We start from the raw sequence: 18,392 nt of genomic DNA on the forward strand, positions 1-18,392 counted from the left end.
TTCATTTTGAACTATACCTCTGTACCTTAAAAGAACCTTAATATATTTCATTGTCAAGAACCAGGGTAAATCAGTAGCTCATTGTAGCCAAAAATCCTTAAGTTATATTTATATAGTCTGCTTTTCAACCCTCCTTAATGTGATAAAGTGCAGCAAGTTTTTTCTTGGACTGATGCAATCCACAATCCACAGCTGAGACCCAACGACTTTGTTCTTCCAGCTATTTCATTTCTAAGCAGTACCACTAATTGTGATATGAATGGATTAGATAAGAAAGCTACATAAGGCAATGATTCTTCATTTTCTCTTTATAGTCAAAAAAGAGATGCAATTTCTCAGTATAAACTTCTCTCTTAAGAACTTGTCAAATTTCAAGCTCAGAAGAAATAAAGCACACACAAAAAAAAGGCTGTAGATAACAAATGTTAGAAAGAAACCAATGTGTATCTTTAATCAGCATCAGTTGCTTTATCTCATACTGCTTCCATGAAGATGTAATTCCAGCATCTGGAATTCAGTCTGTTCCCAGTTTAAGGCAAATCTGCTGGTCTTTGGAGGGCTTTGTGAGATCAGATCTATTTCCCAGACATCAGTTCTCACAGTGACCGCAAGATCCCAGCAATAATGTTTTCTCACTAGAACAAATAAATTTGCTGTGCTGCAGGAAGAGGTTTGTGAATATGGATCACAGAATTTGCACAGGTGCTTGGCTGAGAAATGACCTTTTATTGCTTTCAGCACTAAATATAAAATTCATTTCTTTCAGCTGACACTAAATACAAAATTCATTTCTTTCAGCTGAGCTTTCTTCCATCAATTCTTCACACATGTAAATCTAATAACCCCTACCCCTTAGCTCCAAAGAGAATCAATCTTTCTTTCCCAAAGGATATAAAATAAAAAGGATTGTTCATTTCTGTTTTAAAATATTAGAAAGGTTTTACAGGAATCAGGACTCAAAAAGCATGAAGATTAAAAGAAAAAAAGACACTGAAGCAAAGGCTAGAATCATCCAGAAAATTTAGATGGAACTATATGTTTTCCTAATGAAACCAGAAAAAATACATGATTGATGACTATTCAATGATTTTTATTTCTTCCTTTTGATTTTTTCAGTAGGCATCTGACTTTTCTACTCCCATTTTATAGATAAACAATACAATGTGATACATGAGGGAAATTCAGTGGTTTATCTCTGGAAACCTGTTAGCTCACACTTGACCAAAAGTCCAGTAAAATTAAAAAAAAAAAACAAATTCCAAAATGCAAAGCCTATTTCTCACTCTCCTAATTGGCTATTTCAGGATAATACAGAATCTTGTGGGTCTGAATATGTGCTAGACAAATGAAAAAATCAAAAATAGTGTTCACACAATTCAATTTGGAAAAAAAGATTAAAAATATTTCCATCAAGATGACATAACTGAGAAATTTATCCTAAATCCCATACAAGCTACATCACACCTTTCCCTCTGAGGTATTTTTCCCTGTTTTTGATTCACTTGCCCAAAGCATCCATTTTTGTATGGCACCATCCGTTGGATGAAAAGGCATGATTGTTTTTCTGTGGGTGTCCTAATTTCTCTTTTGAAGTACATTCTGAGGCTACAGAAGGGCTTCTCTAGAAAACATAAGGTAATATGTGGAAAATATAAGGAGAAGATTCTCCTTCGTTAGTGGCTCTGAAACTAATGGAGTGCACCCATCAAAAAATTTTGGCAGATGGCTGGTGATACCAGGTGACTGGGATTTTACCAACTCCTTCAGCCACCATATAATTTGTCATTGCTAAAATCAACTGTTAAGACCTTGACCCTTAATTAAAAAAAATTATCTTGTCCTTGGATAGAATTAACCAGAAAAAAAAGTAAGGTCACAATTTTTCTTAAGTTTTTGAGGATTATAATAATTGAGAGCACAGTTAACTTAATTTTCATATTAGCTTGTATGCATATTCCCTACCTATGCCATGTTAAAAACACCCCCAGAGCAAGAAAATAAAATCAAATGACAGACATGCAGAAAAAGTCACCTCTGCAGCATTAATTCAGTGTTGTGTTTTTATTACTCGGCCAATCCTTACACATGACCCCAGTTTTACACCCCAGTGTAAAAAGATGGATTACATTCAGGAAAGTAATGAGGTGCTCAAATTTTTTTTCTCTTCTTATTCTGTAAAGTATGGCCTTAGGTCTTGTTTGCACTGCATTATTCAAACTCTCCTTTGAAGCCTTTTGTTTAGACTTCTCTGTGGTACCCATAACTATATTTCATGAACGGCAATGCCTTTAGTTTTACAACTGCCTATAAAGTATGACTGCAATATTATTCTCATTTTACACTAGGTAGCTAAAGCACCAAGATTGAGAACCACTGATTTGGGGAACTCACTGTCTGGGGTGACTCTGACTTGATTGCTCTGCCTGCTTACCCATCTTGGATCTCACCTCCCAAAGGCTGCAGCCTCCACATCAGTCCATCAACACCAGCTGCTTTGCCATTTGGGGAGCTCCTACCACCAAGTATCAAAAGCAGGTCTTACAGAAATGGGAAAGGTCATTAGTCAGCACTGTAAAAAATGTATTTTAAGCAGCTTGCCTAGCATCAGACAAAAATTCTGCAGAAGTATCAGGGACAGAAATAGAAATCAGCTTTTCAATGACCTCATCGGGAGGTAACCTTTGTAGCCTTCCTCATGCATGGTACAAGTTCCAGCTTCTGTAAGACAGAGGCAGGGGGCCCTGAGGAAGTAGCCTCCCTCATGCTCCAAGGCATTTCATTCCCAATTTCCAGTCTGCCCTCTCTGAGATTGAAGTTGGGTCCTGTGGTATCAAAGAGTGCAGAGATGTGTCATTAAGTGCATAATGGGACCTATGCTGGAACAGACCAAAGGTCACCCAGTATTGTGTCTAACAATGGTTAATAAAGGTTACTTAGAGGAAAACTGTAAGAAAATGTTGAAATATGGACGGACATAACTTTCTACTGTGCAAAATAAGAAGTTTAAGGTTTCTCTCACTCATACACTTTTTTTTTTCTTTTTTTCAAGGCAGAGTTCTGTCCACGGCAGTGTATTTAACAGCCACCAATGAACATTCATTAAATAGAGCTGCCTAATTAATTTCTAAACAATTTTGTTTCCTTCACAATATCTTACAACAAAAACATTTATAACTATAAAATATATTTATCCAAAATAGCTTACAGACCTGTTTAGCACGTTGTCCTTGTGGAGCAGAATGGAACATTTGAAACCCTCGGGTTCAGAAGAGAAATTATCCTGAATCCTGCACATTAAAGGATGATTGCTTTAACCCAAATGTACAAATCAAGATAGTGATTGCCATGTGTAACCTAAGACAGTGAATGTGTCAGGTAAGCTGTTTGAATGTATAGACTGTTCTGGCACTGCAACAGGGGGGAGTTTCTCTGATATACACTGTCTACAGGAATAACTCTTGATTAATGTCTTTTACAGTTCCCAGCTAATACAAACACAAGGTGTTCACAAATATTCAAGGGACATTATAGACTTGAAAGCAGATGATATCAAGAAAGCTTTGCTGATATTGTTTAATAGACCTGAATGCCCAATAGGAATAGTCCTATCTACTTTATTCCCTTGTATAAAGATACACAGAAATTTCATGGCCATTTTAATACTAAAGAATGACTGATTTTGTCTCTGAAACAAAATTGGAAGATGTTAAAAATTCTTTAAAATAATACGTATTTTTTCAGTCTCCTCTGCAGATACACCAGATACCATTTCACCATATGATGAAATGTAGAGAGCTTCGCCTTAAATTTCTTTTATGGAGTCCATGCAGGTTGCTAAACCACCAAATTCCAAATAAATTAGGAATATTCAACTCATATGATTTGAAAGGTTCTGCTACGTAACCTTGAAACAATTATATCTTGCCAGTAGAACACAGTAGTAACCATACACCAAAACCATACAGATATCAATTAAATGAACCTCAAATCAAGGAAATTATGAATGACTGACCTTTGTCAGGTAGTCACAAAAAGGAAGAGCAATTATACACCACCCCCAAAAGCTTTGTTTTAAAATTTCAGACACTGTTCAGTCCACTATAATTATCCTCACTTATAAGCAATAAAATGCTTAGTGGGACAACTTAGGGAAGCAGAATCTATGAGAGAAATTATGCAGTTAAGGGAGAATTGCTCAAGTTACAATTTACTAAATATTGTTGTAGATTCCTCGTGTCAAGATGCAATAAAAAGAACATGTTACTAAATTAATTTATACTGGTTTATTAACTCCTAGATAATACCTAATTATACTTTTATGCAATGCAAATCCAGTATTTTAAGCCAGATACCTGAGGTTAGACATCTAAAGTCTCATAGTAACAGGTGTTGTGCAGATCTTAAGCTTATGCATGGACTTAAATGGTTGACAGCAGACAGTATTTGAATATTTCTTTGTCACAACACTGCTGTACTGATTCAACAGTTAATACAATCTGTTAATTCATTCTGATTGTCCCGTGTATATCTGACATACTTGCTAAAAGATTTGTTCCCTGAAAAATGAAACAAAGGATGAAAAATGAAAACTGGGCTGTATGTTGGTTATTAGAAACACTGCCCAAGAGTAAAGAGGAGCATAGTGAGTAGTTATTTATTTGAGCGGCACATATTTACTTGAGAGTGCTGGACATTCTTCAATAATGCATAGCACCTCAAGCTAGGAAAATGTGACTAGCTAAAGGCAGGGATGCAAATGATGCTGTGTAAGCTTTTTCTTCCTTTCTTCAGTCCTTTATTTGCAGTGGGGAGGGGGGCAGAGAGAGGTAGGTAGAAAGGATTTATAAGAAAAGGCTTGGTGTGCTACATTTGCTGTCTGGACTTGCTCCTGCTGTTTGCCTTTAAAGTGGTCTTACATGGCTGGTGCTCTAAGAATAAATAAATACAAATAACTTAAAAAAGGCCACATTTTCAAAGAATTTGTTTTGTGAAAGGCCTTGACAGATTTTTAGAGCTACTGTGGAAAAGCAGCAGGAAAAAAAAACACACCTGCACCCCAGATTCAAAGAGAATCCAAACCAAATTATAGTTAATATCTGAAAAGGTCAGTTTTGCTTTTTTTTTTGGGCATCCATTTTCTATTCATTATCCTTCCAAAGTTTTGAAGAAAAAAGTTGCTGATAAAAATATATATTTTTTAAATCTTGCAGGTAATTCTGTCCCAGTGCATTTTTAATAGTAAGACTCTACAAGACAAAAACTGAAGCAACTCACTCAAGCTGACAGGCCCGAGGATATCACTTAAGGTTTTTTCATGTTGTTCCTCTGACATATGGCATTCACAGGAAGAGCAGTACCATGCCAGAAAACCTCAGTTACGCCCTGACATTACAACATCACTCTCAGAGGAATTGGGCACAAAAAGTAATGACACAGTGCTACAGCAAGCAGGCCATTTTAGTGAGTGACCACTGACAAGTTACACTTAGGACCAATGCATTAGCTTTCATCTGTGAATTCCAGAGTCCTTTGGACAGAGTTAACATCTTTAACTCAAATCTGGATAAAGGACTTCTAATTCTATGCAGCATTCCCAATGAAGGGAAAGTCAATGCCAGAACAGAGATCAGAGCTGAGCTCCTCTGAATTTATGCCTGATAGGATTTAACCAGCTGGCTGGACTGTAGGGTTTTTTCAAAACATTATAAAACTTAATTTTGACATGTAGATAATTCACTAGGGGGAAGAAATTCACATTCTTGGTTGGTTGGTGTTTCCTCTTGCTGGGCATTTCAGATCAATGTAGGAAAGGGGTGGAGGCTGGCCCTTTATTTTCTTTGTTGTTCAGTGATAGATCAAAAAATATGTATGATTTCACAAAGTCAGTTTTGCCTTCACCAGTCACAGTGCTAAAGTCACCCTGCTCTCTGCTCTCCATCCTTCCTGTGAGCTGCTGGTGGAAGGCATTTCTCTGCAAGCACCACTTTGTGCTTTTCCAGGACAAGGATGGAGCCATCTTTTTTTGTAAAGCAAAGGTAGTTTCTGCTGCTGGGCAACTTTTAACTTCCTTATTGCTCTTCACAGTACCTGCAGAAATGAGACCAGTGTGTTCCGAAGAAAAGTCCATCTTTCTTTATTTTGTGCTTTCACAGTCCTTTACAATTTACTAAATGCTCCCCAGGGGTCAACTTGTGTAGCAGTGCTGTGCATTATGTGGTAACTGCTGTGGCAGTACTTACACCAGCACTGGAGAGAATTACACCTGAAACGCTCCCTTTGGTTTTATAGTACAGAGCAGTGCCCTCTGCAATGCCTCCAACTTTACAGTACAAAGAGCTAGAATGACTCACTGTCCTACTTCAGATTCAAGAGAAAGCAGACTTTTGCCTTGCTATTAAGGAAAGAGAAAAAAAAAAAAAAAGCTTTTAGGCATCTCTTGTTCCAGCTGTAAAGATGTGGCAGGCAATGTAAATTGAGCATTCTTGGCAGGTAGCTTCTTCCTAATGTTTATGGGTCAGGTTGTCAGACATGAACAGCAGGGTCAGCCAACTTCTTTCCTACAATAAGTGACACACATTTTTACTTGTAGAGATCTAAATGATTTTGTGCTCTGGCCATCTTTTCCCTGTTTCTGTTTACCAAGTAAAATTCTAAATGAACTTTTAAACTATATTTTAAATTATCTGCAATCAGATGGGTGTCTAGATGCAAAAGACATTTTATTGTATGTATTTCTGCTTCAGGTTCTGTGCCAATAATTCGTATTTTCTTAGCATTACTTTGTAATAACACAAACCAGCCACCAACAAATATATTTACTGCTTGTGCATGTAATTGAAAACAATTAAAACAATTAAATTGAAAACAATTAAAAGCATTCAGTGGATGGGAGTTTCTTAGGAGCCTGTACAGGGGTGTGAAATCAAAGTTAATTTTTTTCTTTCAACTAAAAATTTTTTCTTCAGTTTCTTCTGAAATTATAGAATCAGGTTATTAGGAGTGCAAGACACCCTTAGAATTCATGGTGAAACACCAATGATATGACATCTATCCTGGCACCAGGAGGCAAAGCTTTTTAAAGTTTAAAGAGATAACTTTTTCATTCAAAACCCTACCAAAATCTTCCTGAGGAAAAGAATTCTTATTTTTTTAATCTAAGAGAGATGTCAGGTAGTATCACGTGACCTCAGCAACAGAAGAGTCATTTTCTCAAAGCTTTCCTCTGTTACCAAAGCTTAATATCATGCATTTGTGGAGAGAACCAACAGCATTCTTAGAAAATATCATTCCCATAAGGATTTTTTTATTTTTTATAGATTTCTCTATCTGTGTTCTATCTTATGTTTTTTCATCCTTTAAGTGATTATATTAGTATAGATAAAAGTTAATGTCTTTCTCTTGGACATTTATTTTATGGAAGAATGGACAGAACCACAGAAATCTTATGAGTGCATTGGTTGCCTAAGCATATATGCCTTGTGTCCAAATGTCATCTTAGAATATTCTGACTCATGTCCAGCTGCACTCAAACAGATTTAGAATCACCCACTCAGTCGTGAAACTGCCAACCCTATGCCAACACCTGGAATACTCTAGAAAACCTAGTAACACCAGTAGACACCTTTAGGATACGCAACTGCATTGCTCTATTTTCAAAGAAGTGTTAAAGATCCAATAACTGCCAGAAAAACATGACTTAAGAGTTGTTACTTTCATAACCCTTGTACCGAGAGTGCAGTGGCAGAAACAAGGATGAAGCTCAAAACACCTTCTGGTTATCCTCTTAAAATCCACCTCACGTAGTCAGAGGAAAGCCCACTGTGACACAAGCTAGGTCCCAGAATTAGAGAATTATCTTGGACAGACATCTTTTCACTCTTCCAAATGCTGTATTAATTAAATTCCCTTGTAATCTTCTGGAGTGGCAGCAAAAAGCTGCTGTTGTGGCAACCCTAGAGCTGTCCCTCATGAACAGGCTCATGCTGAAAAATTCAGTTTATAATAGCTTCTAATAGCTCAGATACTTGGCTTAAACTGGTATTGCAGTTTTCAGAGTAATTGTGACATTTTATTTGTATGACTACAGAGAAAAATATAAATATTTCAACAGAGGAAAGAGCCAGTTTCCATTTAGATCAATTAATATTCTCAGGTTATCCTTCTGAAATTTTACCCTTAATAGATAAAATTTTATTTTACTTAAATGGTCTATGAAATGGTAGTATTCTATAGAAAGTAAAAGTGTTTTTTTTTTTTTTGTTAAAATGCCTGTATCTGCAGTTTTCTTCAATTTTCAACAAATGCATTAACTTCATTTTTTTTTTTTGTACTTAATGTCATAATATGATATTGAAAATTCCAACCCTGGTTTCTCATTTTGCTGAGCTTTACTAGCATAATTATTCTTCAGGCTTCTCTTAATTATATGCCCCACCATGTCCTACTTTTCAACATCCTAAAGTGGTACCACCTTACCACTAGGAATATTAAACAATGAAAGGTAACACTCTTTTGTTTGGTTACACAGCATGCTGTGTTCTGAATTCAGTCTTCTCTCATAGATCCCCCCTCCCATCTTCTGAATTATATCCTTTACAAGGTTTCAAAGAAGGGCACTTACAGTCATACTTGCTCTAAAATGTTAGGGTTTGTGTGTGTTTTTTTGTATTTCCTGTATCCCAGATATTCCCCAGTTTTTCAGAAACAAATTTAGAAATAAAAAAAAAGGAAAGAGAAGAATGTAAAAAAATAAAGAAAGAGACTACTATTCAGAAGGTTTATTTCAGGTAATTTTTTTCTTACCCTCTCAAAATGACAAGCTAGTAATCAAGGTGAAAAATAAAGCATTCAAAAAACTACTTATCTGCAAATCATATTTCTTAGATATGCAACGTGTTTACCTTAAAGAATGGAAATACTTAAGAATTAAAAAAAAACAAAAACAAAAAAAACCAACCAAACCAAAACAAAACAAAAAACCCCAGAAAGTGATTAAAAAGATATCAAAGTTCTTGATCCAGTTAAATTGAATCATAGAATCACAGAATCAGTTAGGTTGGAGAAGAACTTTACGATCATTGAGTTTAATCTAAGACCTAACACCTTCAAGTCAACTAAACCATGGTAGTAAGTGACATATCCAGTCTTTCCTTAAACACCTCCGGTCCACCGAACGTTGAATGAGAGTTCTAATCAAGACTTTTACATCCCCAAAGTCTTTTCATTATAATCCAAAAGCACAGAACCTACTGACCGCACAAGTGTTAAACATTGACAGTTTGACTAACCAACCCAGAAATGCTATTTTTAAATGACTGTGGTTTTTCCTCAGAATGATTTTAAAGAGTTTGACTTAAAAAACATATTGATAGTGTCCAAGCAAGTGAGACAAATGGAATTTTTATATAGTAAACACTCCTCTATATCATCCAGAGGAGCTGTAAATCCTTGGCCACTGAAGTCAAAAAAACACCTCCCATTATTTAAATAATCTTTTTTGTCAAACTGAAAATGAGGAGATATTATAAATGTCACAAAGACAGAAAGCTGTTTTAGTAGGCTAGCCCAAATAAAGTTAATTTTGCTTTAGTTTTTGGCTAATTTTCTTTCACGGTATTCCAAGTCATAATTCTAAAACATGACCTCTCAAAAACAAACAAAAAAGAAAACCAACCAACCAAAAAAACAAAAGCTCAAATTAAATCTTATTGATAAATCATCCTGGAAAAACAAAGTAACCTGTCAATCATTTCCAATCAACAAATCCTAACATTTAATCACAAGCATACTCACACTTCAACATGGATCCACTTCTGTCTTTAAGCTTCTAATTAATAATTGTGTTGTCAAAATGCAGACTCATGAATAGTCCTTAAGGTTTTTCCTGTACAGAAGATGATGAATACTTGTACTTAGCCAATCAAAAGTTCATTTAGTTGTTAAAGAATATTTGTCTTTAAAGTAGAATCATTTAATTATAAAATTATTATGGTTGGAAAAAGCCTTTAAGATCATCGAGTCCAAACATTAATCCAGTCTTGCCAAGTCTACTAAACCATGCCCCCAAGTAGGTTCAAACATTCAAAACCTTCATGGCTTTTTTGCCATTTTAAATATGATTTTGAATGGTAAAGAAAGTGAATATCTAATTAATGATTATTGGAAAAGGCATTTCTCTCTAGACTGTAGACTACCGTTCCGTGCGTCTTACTTAGTACAATGGATTTATTGTACCGGGGTGAATACTATGGGGCAAATTATGTCACCCACACTGACACTACATATCAAGGATGTATTTTTCTTTACGGAGTGTAGATGTGTGAAAAAACAGTGGGACAAATTCTAACTGATGCACTGGATAATGAAGGGAGTGAGAGAGAGAGAGAGAGATAAAAAAGAGATTGTTTCTATGGTGCGTATGTCTAATACTGGACAGTTTCTGCTAAAGCGTCGATGAAAATTACTGTTGGATGGGTTTCTGCTTACCAGCTACCTTTGAAAGAAAAGCTTTCCCATTTTGCAATGATCTCTGGAGCTTCCAGTTCCCTTTTGGCTTCTCTTTCCTGCATTGTGAAGTACCTCCCAGTTATCAAATTTACTTGAAAACTATTGTCTCATAGGCAGACAAATGCAGTAAAATAATGCCCGAAGACAAATGCTGACACTTGCTTTTTGCCTCTCCAGAAAATTCCTTTCACAGGCTGAAACTGCTATGGTAGCTGTTTCATTGATCTATATAAAAATTAAAGCAAAGGAAATACCTGTAGTTAAAATGATGAAAGTGAATTTATTTACTGATAAAAATTGAATAATTTGGTATGCAAATATCTGAAGCTTTGCCATGTTTTTCATCCTTTCCTCTCTGAAGTTTTCCAATGTGTTGAAAAGGCATTATAGTAGGCATTTTGCATTGTCATTGGCTTACCTCAAAGGGATATGTAATATCCATTGTTGACAAAACAGCCTATTTTATTTTGAAATTCTTATATTTGCTACCATCAGCAGCATAATGAAAGATTACAGTTTTATTAAATCAGAGCTCTCTCCCTTTTCAAGCTAAAGGTACTTCACTACACTGGTTTATGAAGCACGCTTTTTTTTGTTTGTTGTTTTTAGAATTTAAAAAAAATGCATAAAGGTATTAAGGGAATAGCTAAAAGGAATTGAATTCCTTAGCTGAAAAGATTTGTACATGCCTTATGTTTTCCTGGATAAATAATCAGGAATAGTGATCTTGTCCTAGCTGATCACAGACAGATAATGATCAAATGGTACTTTTCACAGACTGTCTTGTTGCGGACTTGCACTGACTGTCTCACCTTCCGGTTTGCCAGTTTGCTGGGAAAAGCTGCAGTAATCTGTTCCTATCCTCAGCTTTCTCCTTCCTTAAAGAACCATCCACAAGAGGGCTAGGCATAGCACAGACTAAAAACACAAAACAAAATTCCTTGAAAATTTAATGAAGACAGCAATGTCATAATTTAATCTCGATATGGACTGGGATTTTTGTGAAATGCAACATCTATAGTAGATATAAATTCATAAGACTGTAATATGGTTAAATTTGTATAACTTGCAGATGATCATAAAATTTAACTGACAATTGAAAATTACAACATAGCAAAAATGACCACAGAGCAGCATTGTTCATAAAGACTTATTTGACTAAGATTTTGTTCCAAAACCAGACAATCAGATAACAGATACCTTGAAACAACAGAAGTATTTTCAAGTGCTAAATAAGGAGCTTGTCTTGCAAGAAAACAGTTTTTCCCTAAGGCTACTCTCTACTTTCATGATTTATTGTAAACCTTCAAAATTGGAAGAAAACAATAACAACAAACAAACAAACAAAACCAACCAAAAAGCAAAACAAAACAAAACCACCAAAAAACCCCCACAAAACCCCAAATAACCAACCCAAAAACACAAGGCCACCAAAAAACCAATAACCTCAATGCAACATCTATTCTGCTTTCTTTCCTGCTCTTTCAGTGTTCACTTATACCCAACATGCCCGTGCTAGTGAAGACAGGAGAAGAAAGGGAAATTAACAATGTGAAAAATGAAAATACACCAGGATTTATCCATTTGTTACTTCTTTAAGGAAACTAAATATGCTATTTGAGCTCTATGACAACACTTTTTCCTTCATCAAACTGACAGGTTTTCCTAGAGTGACTTTTTTGATGGTTGTAAATTTGTAATTTTTCAACAAATGAAAAAATTTGTAATTCTCCTCCCAAATTTGCTCTAAACCAGGACACAGGTCTTAAGGAATCAAGCAAAGTTTATAGCCAACTCTATACACAAAAGAAAATAGAATTCTTTCATGGACAGAATGTGTTTGCTTTAGCACTATTCAAAGAAGGGAATGATTTTTTCTATCTGGCCAGCATGGCAGTTGTCTCCAGCCCTTCCCATTTTTTTAGACATGGTGAGCACATCCCTCACCAACACTGCTCTAAATACCATGGACAAAACAGCCTTGTTATTGTCCAGCTCTCCAACGTGGCTTCCTTTCAAGAAGCACCCCCAACTTCTATTTTGTTTGGGATACACCCTCAGGGATACCAAGAGCTAAAAAAGGAGGAAATCAAACTGAAATATCAGTGCAGGCTGAATTCAGAAAAAATGCAGTTAATACACATAATTCAGGCAGTATAAAATCCTACCCTAACACTTCTGCATCTCTTTTTTTTTTTTTTTGTTTGGTTTGCTAAAAAGTTCTGATCACATAATTTTAAAAAACTTAGGAACTCCAGGTATCAAAAACATTCTTAAGTCAAAATGGATGCATCATACCACAAAGATACTTCTACATTATTCTGGCTAATATTCTGCCAGTAACCGACCTGGCAAAAAAAAAAAAAAAAAAAGAAGTTGAAAAAACTAGAAGGTTCATAAGAAGAGTAATACAGCATAAAGGTTTTCTGTGTAAAAAGCTTAGTTTCACATGTTTTCTATAAACTCAGGGTACAGACTATGCTTAAAACAGAATTTTTTTTTTTTTGCTTTTCTCTTATAAAAGCTAAGAAAAACCAGGAAAAAGCATTTGGATTGATGCCTGAAGTTTCATTTTAAGGTTCTGTGAGCTTTTCTCCCAGCTGCCTAATGGTACAGAGACAATGGTACAGAGAGAGCTATAAAATGTTCTACTATACGTAAAAAGCTGTACTGAAAGACCATTTTTAAAGTTTCAAATCAAGTACTCAAGAGACAGCAAAGCAAGAATTAACTCCCTCTCTTCATATCCAAAATAAATGTAGTCTTTAAATATATCATGACACAGGGATTTTTTCTAGATCCTCCCCCCACCTCATTATGGGCACGTGAAAAATGGAATTAAATTAATCAGCAGGTTTTCAACATTTGACTTATTTTTAGTTTTCAGTGTGTGTCCCTAGGCCTCAACCAAGCACACCACTCAAACACTGAGCTGAAGACAGAATTATTCATTCCCTTCTGGGCTTCCCTATGGTGCTCATCATGCAAAGCTCTGAGAGCTTCCTGAAGGTTAATTTATCTTAACAAAACCTCTCTGAAGTGACAAGGTAATATATTCCACTTTACAGACAGGCAGCAGAGACACATAGACAACAGCTAGTACTGAACTACGCAGGGTCCAAGTTGTTGGATTTTGTCACATTTTATAATAATCTGCATCTTTAATCTCGGCATCCCTTCACTTTAATTGCAACTGTGACTGCTCAATGCTTCTTCACCTGAGCCATCAGGGTCCTGAGTCCTGAGGTGGGCATTCAGAAATGAGAAGCACACTGTTATTGGCCCTGTGGGAAACATCTGATGTAAGGGACTGTGGAGAGTCCCTCAGGAACTCTGATGGTCAGAGACAGACCCTGCTTCTAGGCAGAACTTAACTGCCCTGGGAGGAAGGCATTCATTCTCTTCCAATGCATGTAAAGTATACATGCATATATATAGGATATATATATCCTTTACTTTCCAGGCCTAAGCAAGAATCCATTCTTAGACTAGCAGAACTTTGTCTAATGAGTGAAGTATTAATCCAGGTTAAAAATAGGAGGGATTCACCTGGAATGAAAGGAATGGATTAAGATAACGGGCAAACTTCATAATATTTTCTAACTTTCAACCCTTTCATTGATGCCTCATTTTGTTGTATAATCTTTCTTTTCTCTTACCTTTCTGCTGTTTCTCCAGATACTAATTGCAGGGGATGGGGAGGATTGTGCAGTGCAGCTAGATCCTCTGCATGTCTGTTCACTCTGTGAAAATGTCATATATACGCTAAGTCAGCATTCAGGGCTCTGAGGAATTTAGGCACCATGAATGAATACAGATTCTAAGGGATGTGAGCTGCTATTGAGCATATGCAATCCATTTTTATTCACATTTTTGATAATGGTGAAATGTGCAAGAATTTTCACAAGAGTGAAATGTCCAAATACAAATGATATCTTTGTAAAATATCATGTCTCTGATTTGAGGAGGAACAGTGTAAAAGTATTTAAAAAAAAAGATCTTTAATGTAAAATAGAACTAATTTCTAGCATTTTTATAATACTGTCCTCTTCCACTGCTGGTTTCACAGATAGTTGATATACACTTGAATAAGTGGAGAAAACCCAAAGGTAACAAACACCACTGAAAGGCAAAGCTAGTATAGAAACATGCTATACACCCAAATGTATAGTTTCACAAAGTACGGATCTCCAAACTATGAGTATGGCTTGAGTTTATACAGAACAGTAATCAGGACAAGCAGTCTCATGGAAGTAACAAAAAGCATCACCTGGCAAGTGTTCTTCAAACTGGCAATTGTCTCAAATGCTACTAATTTTGAAGGATTCTGCATTTATTCTAGGTCATGAGTAAGGTTATGATGTTGCTTTCATTGTGAAATAGCACTCAATTGTATTAAATTTCAGGGAGCCCACAGTGACATCATATACAAAATGTGAGAAATTCTTGTCCCCAAAGAACTTAAGCTACAAAATTTGTTTAGATTTTCTCCCTTTAAAGATTACAAATCCTCTGAGCTCTCATTGGATTGGGTACTAATAATTCTATGTGTGTGTTATCTTCTTTAACGGCATAAATATGCAATTGTGTAAGAAGTCCTGGTACTCCCAGGTTTGATAGCTAACCCTGCACAAGCTGTTTTCCAAATTATTACCAAACTAATTACTACTGAGTTATGGTGCTACTTCTGACATATAATTGCATACTGTTGAAAAGAAACAACAGTGACATGCTGGGAGAGCTTCATATGAGCACTTGGGTTAACAAAACCAAAGAGCAATCCCCAGTGAGGAGAACCAGCCTCCATTTCAACTTTTATAAGTCACAAATCTCATCAGACAAAAAAAAAATTTGCCTTGAAATTGTAAAGGAATCACTGAAATAATGATGGAAGAGCTGAAAATATCAAAGAGTCAACATAAAAATAATTTAAAAAATAACTTTTTTTGTTTTCATTTTTAGTTTGACTTGTTGGATAGCAACATAGTCATGGTCTCAAACATCAGCTGATCAGTTTCCTGCAGGGCAAAGCAGCCCATATCAGTCCATGTCTTTATGGGACCAAAGCACTCCAACCTTGTTGCTGATTAGACAAAAAATAACTTTAATTTCTAAGCTTCACTGATCTTGGAATCTCCACTTCCATAATCACTTTTTTCCTTAAGAGATAGAACAGATGCATAGACCTGGGATCTGTAAGCTGGACAGAGTGACAAACATGCAGAGCCATTAATGATTTTGAAGGAGCATTTGATATGGAACATGTATTGCAGTCATATTAAGATACAGAAGAGATCTACATAATTCAGCTCCAAGGCATCATAAATGGGTCTTCCATTTTTACATTTCATTGGCATGTTTGAAAAGTAATTCCACTGTGCATGGACATTTTTTTTCTGACCTGGGAGGATGTCCTGTGATGTCTCATCTGTTAGAATCATTGAGAGGGAGGAAAAAAGGCATCAGGAAGCTCACATGAGCCATAACATTCGTGTTATAAAGCACAACTGGTACTTCTCACTTAAGTTAGACTATATTCAAAGTCTTTCTACAGCACAAAAGGCAGACATTTCATGCAAGGTAACTAGAGAAATTCACTGCCCAGATTCATACGGCATGGTTGATTGTGGAGAAGTCACACCCACCAGGATGAATTTTAACATTGATAATGCGAGGTGGATTATTTCTGCTTTCTCTTTAAGGTATTTCATATAATCATATGGCTTGTTGCAGCACATGAAAAAAATAAACATAATAAACGTGTAACCAAGTTAAAGGATTCTTTCCATTAAATCCTTTTCCTAATACATCCTCTGTTCTGATATTTTAAGTACCATATATATTATTTTATATGTCCCTGGGACATTAATTTAAGATTTCATTAGTTCCATTGACTACAAGTTATTTGGGACAATTAGTCTTCCTTTTAAATAAAAAAATGATAAAATTAAATTTACCTATCAAGTGTCTTGAATTGGAAGAAGCAAATAAAAGAGAAAAAAGTGACCTGTTTTTGTTTTCTGCTTTCCTTCTAAACCAGGTGATACTGCTTAGATTCTTTTTCCTCCTGTCTAATTTACATTTAACTTGGCTGCTGATAATATGTCTCTAATTTGTAATTTCAACTGATTACTGATGACGTACATGGGTTTGAAGTGAATCCTATAATCAGCCTTCATTTTCAGGAGTGACTTAGGATTTTGGCTACCCATCTGAAAAGGAACTGAGTTCTTTTATAGAAATTATTGAAACATTCACCATCTGAACCTGTAAAGATCTCTAAAGTGTGTATTTAATCACTGAATAACTGACAAACCTTGACTATTTCAGATAATTTAGGTCTACCACCTTTAAAGACTGGTGCTTCTCTTTTGTTTAACAGGCTTTCTTTGGTTTTGAATATATCCATCATGACCTCCTTTAGAGTAATTAAATCTCTGTGCTAATAGGAAATCTTTCATGTAACACAATTGTTTTCCCATTTGGGGGATCATTTTAATAATTTAAATTATATTTGATTTATTGTATTAATTTTTTACTCAGAATTATTGCTAAGCTTAAGTTATGACATGAGTGGAATAGGCTAGTACCATGGAGAAATGGCTCCCTTATTTTCATAAATAAAAATGGGAACTCATGCAATTATGAAAAAGAAAAAAGAAAAAGCTAAAATTTAGACAAAAAGATTGTTCTCCAATCAGATATCATTAGTCCTGTGAAAGAGATCTCTGCAGCTATGTCAGATGTTTTGTATGCATGCAATAATTTGGCTAGTGCAGTGAGTAAGGTGAAAGTTGAATTTTGTGCCATTGTGCAACTGCTGCACTCACATTGCCAGGAATGACAGAACCTGTCCTGTTCCAGAAAAACATACTGCCTGTACAGATAAAATTCTCTTAATTTGCTACCATCTTGTAGCTTTTTTTAGTTTGTGATTAGCAGTTAAGTTCAGCTATTTGGCAGAGTGATTATCAGGTGCTCTTTTCAGTTTCTATTTAATCTTTGTCTCAGCCTTCAGAAGGTACTTGGTGATTGCTTAGTGCAACAAGCACTTTCTAGATGGCTTCTTACTGCAAGCAGCAGGGCGATTTCAGCCAGAGAACTTCTCTCAGTGCAGATGCGTGTCAGGGTGGTTTGAATACCTAACAAAGTCAAGGTTAGTCTCTTATCTGAACATTATTAATATACATAGGCAGAAAACAGGAACAAGGAAGAAAAGATTCACTGCAGGAGGAAGCATTCTTTAATATACTGTAAACACCTTCTCTGGTGCACATAAATATATGCATTAAGGTGAGTAATCTGTAAGATATGAAAATCCATTTTTATTTAGTTAAATATTTTCTGTAGAAATGTGTATAAAGCAACCTAAGCACATTCTAAGTATCATCCTCTTTATCTGTCTTTGAAGACAAAATGAAGTAATTTTACTGTAAGATGCTAGAAGCATAGTTATTTGGAGCAGGCAATAGCAAGTGCGACAGGATTACTGAGCTACTATTTCCCCCTCAGATCCTGTAAGAGGGAAAGAAAATGAAGAAAACAGAAACAGCTTAACTCACCTAAACTCAAACCACTGCATTGCCTCTTAGCCACTGAGTGTTTTGGGATGAAAGACTGAAGATTACATCAGTACAATGAAAGCTCCCTCTATCATAAGCAGTACACTATTCAAACCCCCCCCCCGCCCCAAAACCCCAAAGAAACAAACAAAAAAGCAAACCCACCAAAAACCCCGCAGATTTAGCCCAGCATCAGAGGCAGTAGAAGTTAGAAAGGTAGAGGTGTAGAGTATGAGGAGAGAGAGGGAAGGGTTAAAGGCATTATCGCATCCATTAGAAGGAAAAGTTGTAGCAATACAAGCACAGTAGACTTCTCTTCCCCCC

General features: G+C 35.8%; 1 long non-coding RNA gene across 2 annotated transcripts in view; it reads right to left on the reverse strand.

Annotated features, from left to right (window-relative positions):
- Window positions 1–18,388, reverse strand: part of LOC143694719 (uncharacterized) — a 138,802-nt gene extending 120,414 nt beyond the window's left edge. The window contains exons 1-4 of one of the 2 annotated variants that reach the window (XR_013183375.1): window positions 18,234–18,388; window positions 14,166–14,249; window positions 11,319–11,424; window positions 9,793–9,883 (exon numbers count right to left, since the gene is read on the reverse strand). This is a non-coding gene — a long non-coding RNA (uncharacterized LOC143694719). Of the gene's footprint in view, window positions 1–9,792; window positions 9,884–11,318; window positions 11,425–14,165; window positions 14,250–18,068; window positions 18,130–18,233 lie in introns of those variants that run through there. The other variant, XR_013183374.1, reaches the window with a different exon arrangement.
- Between the last annotated feature and the right edge of the window lie 4 nt (window positions 18,389–18,392).

The sequence above is a fragment of the Agelaius phoeniceus genome, chromosome 1, assembly GCF_051311805.1.
Source record: "Agelaius phoeniceus isolate bAgePho1 chromosome 1, bAgePho1.hap1, whole genome shotgun sequence".
Taxonomy (NCBI): domain Eukaryota; kingdom Metazoa; phylum Chordata; class Aves; order Passeriformes; family Icteridae; genus Agelaius; species Agelaius phoeniceus.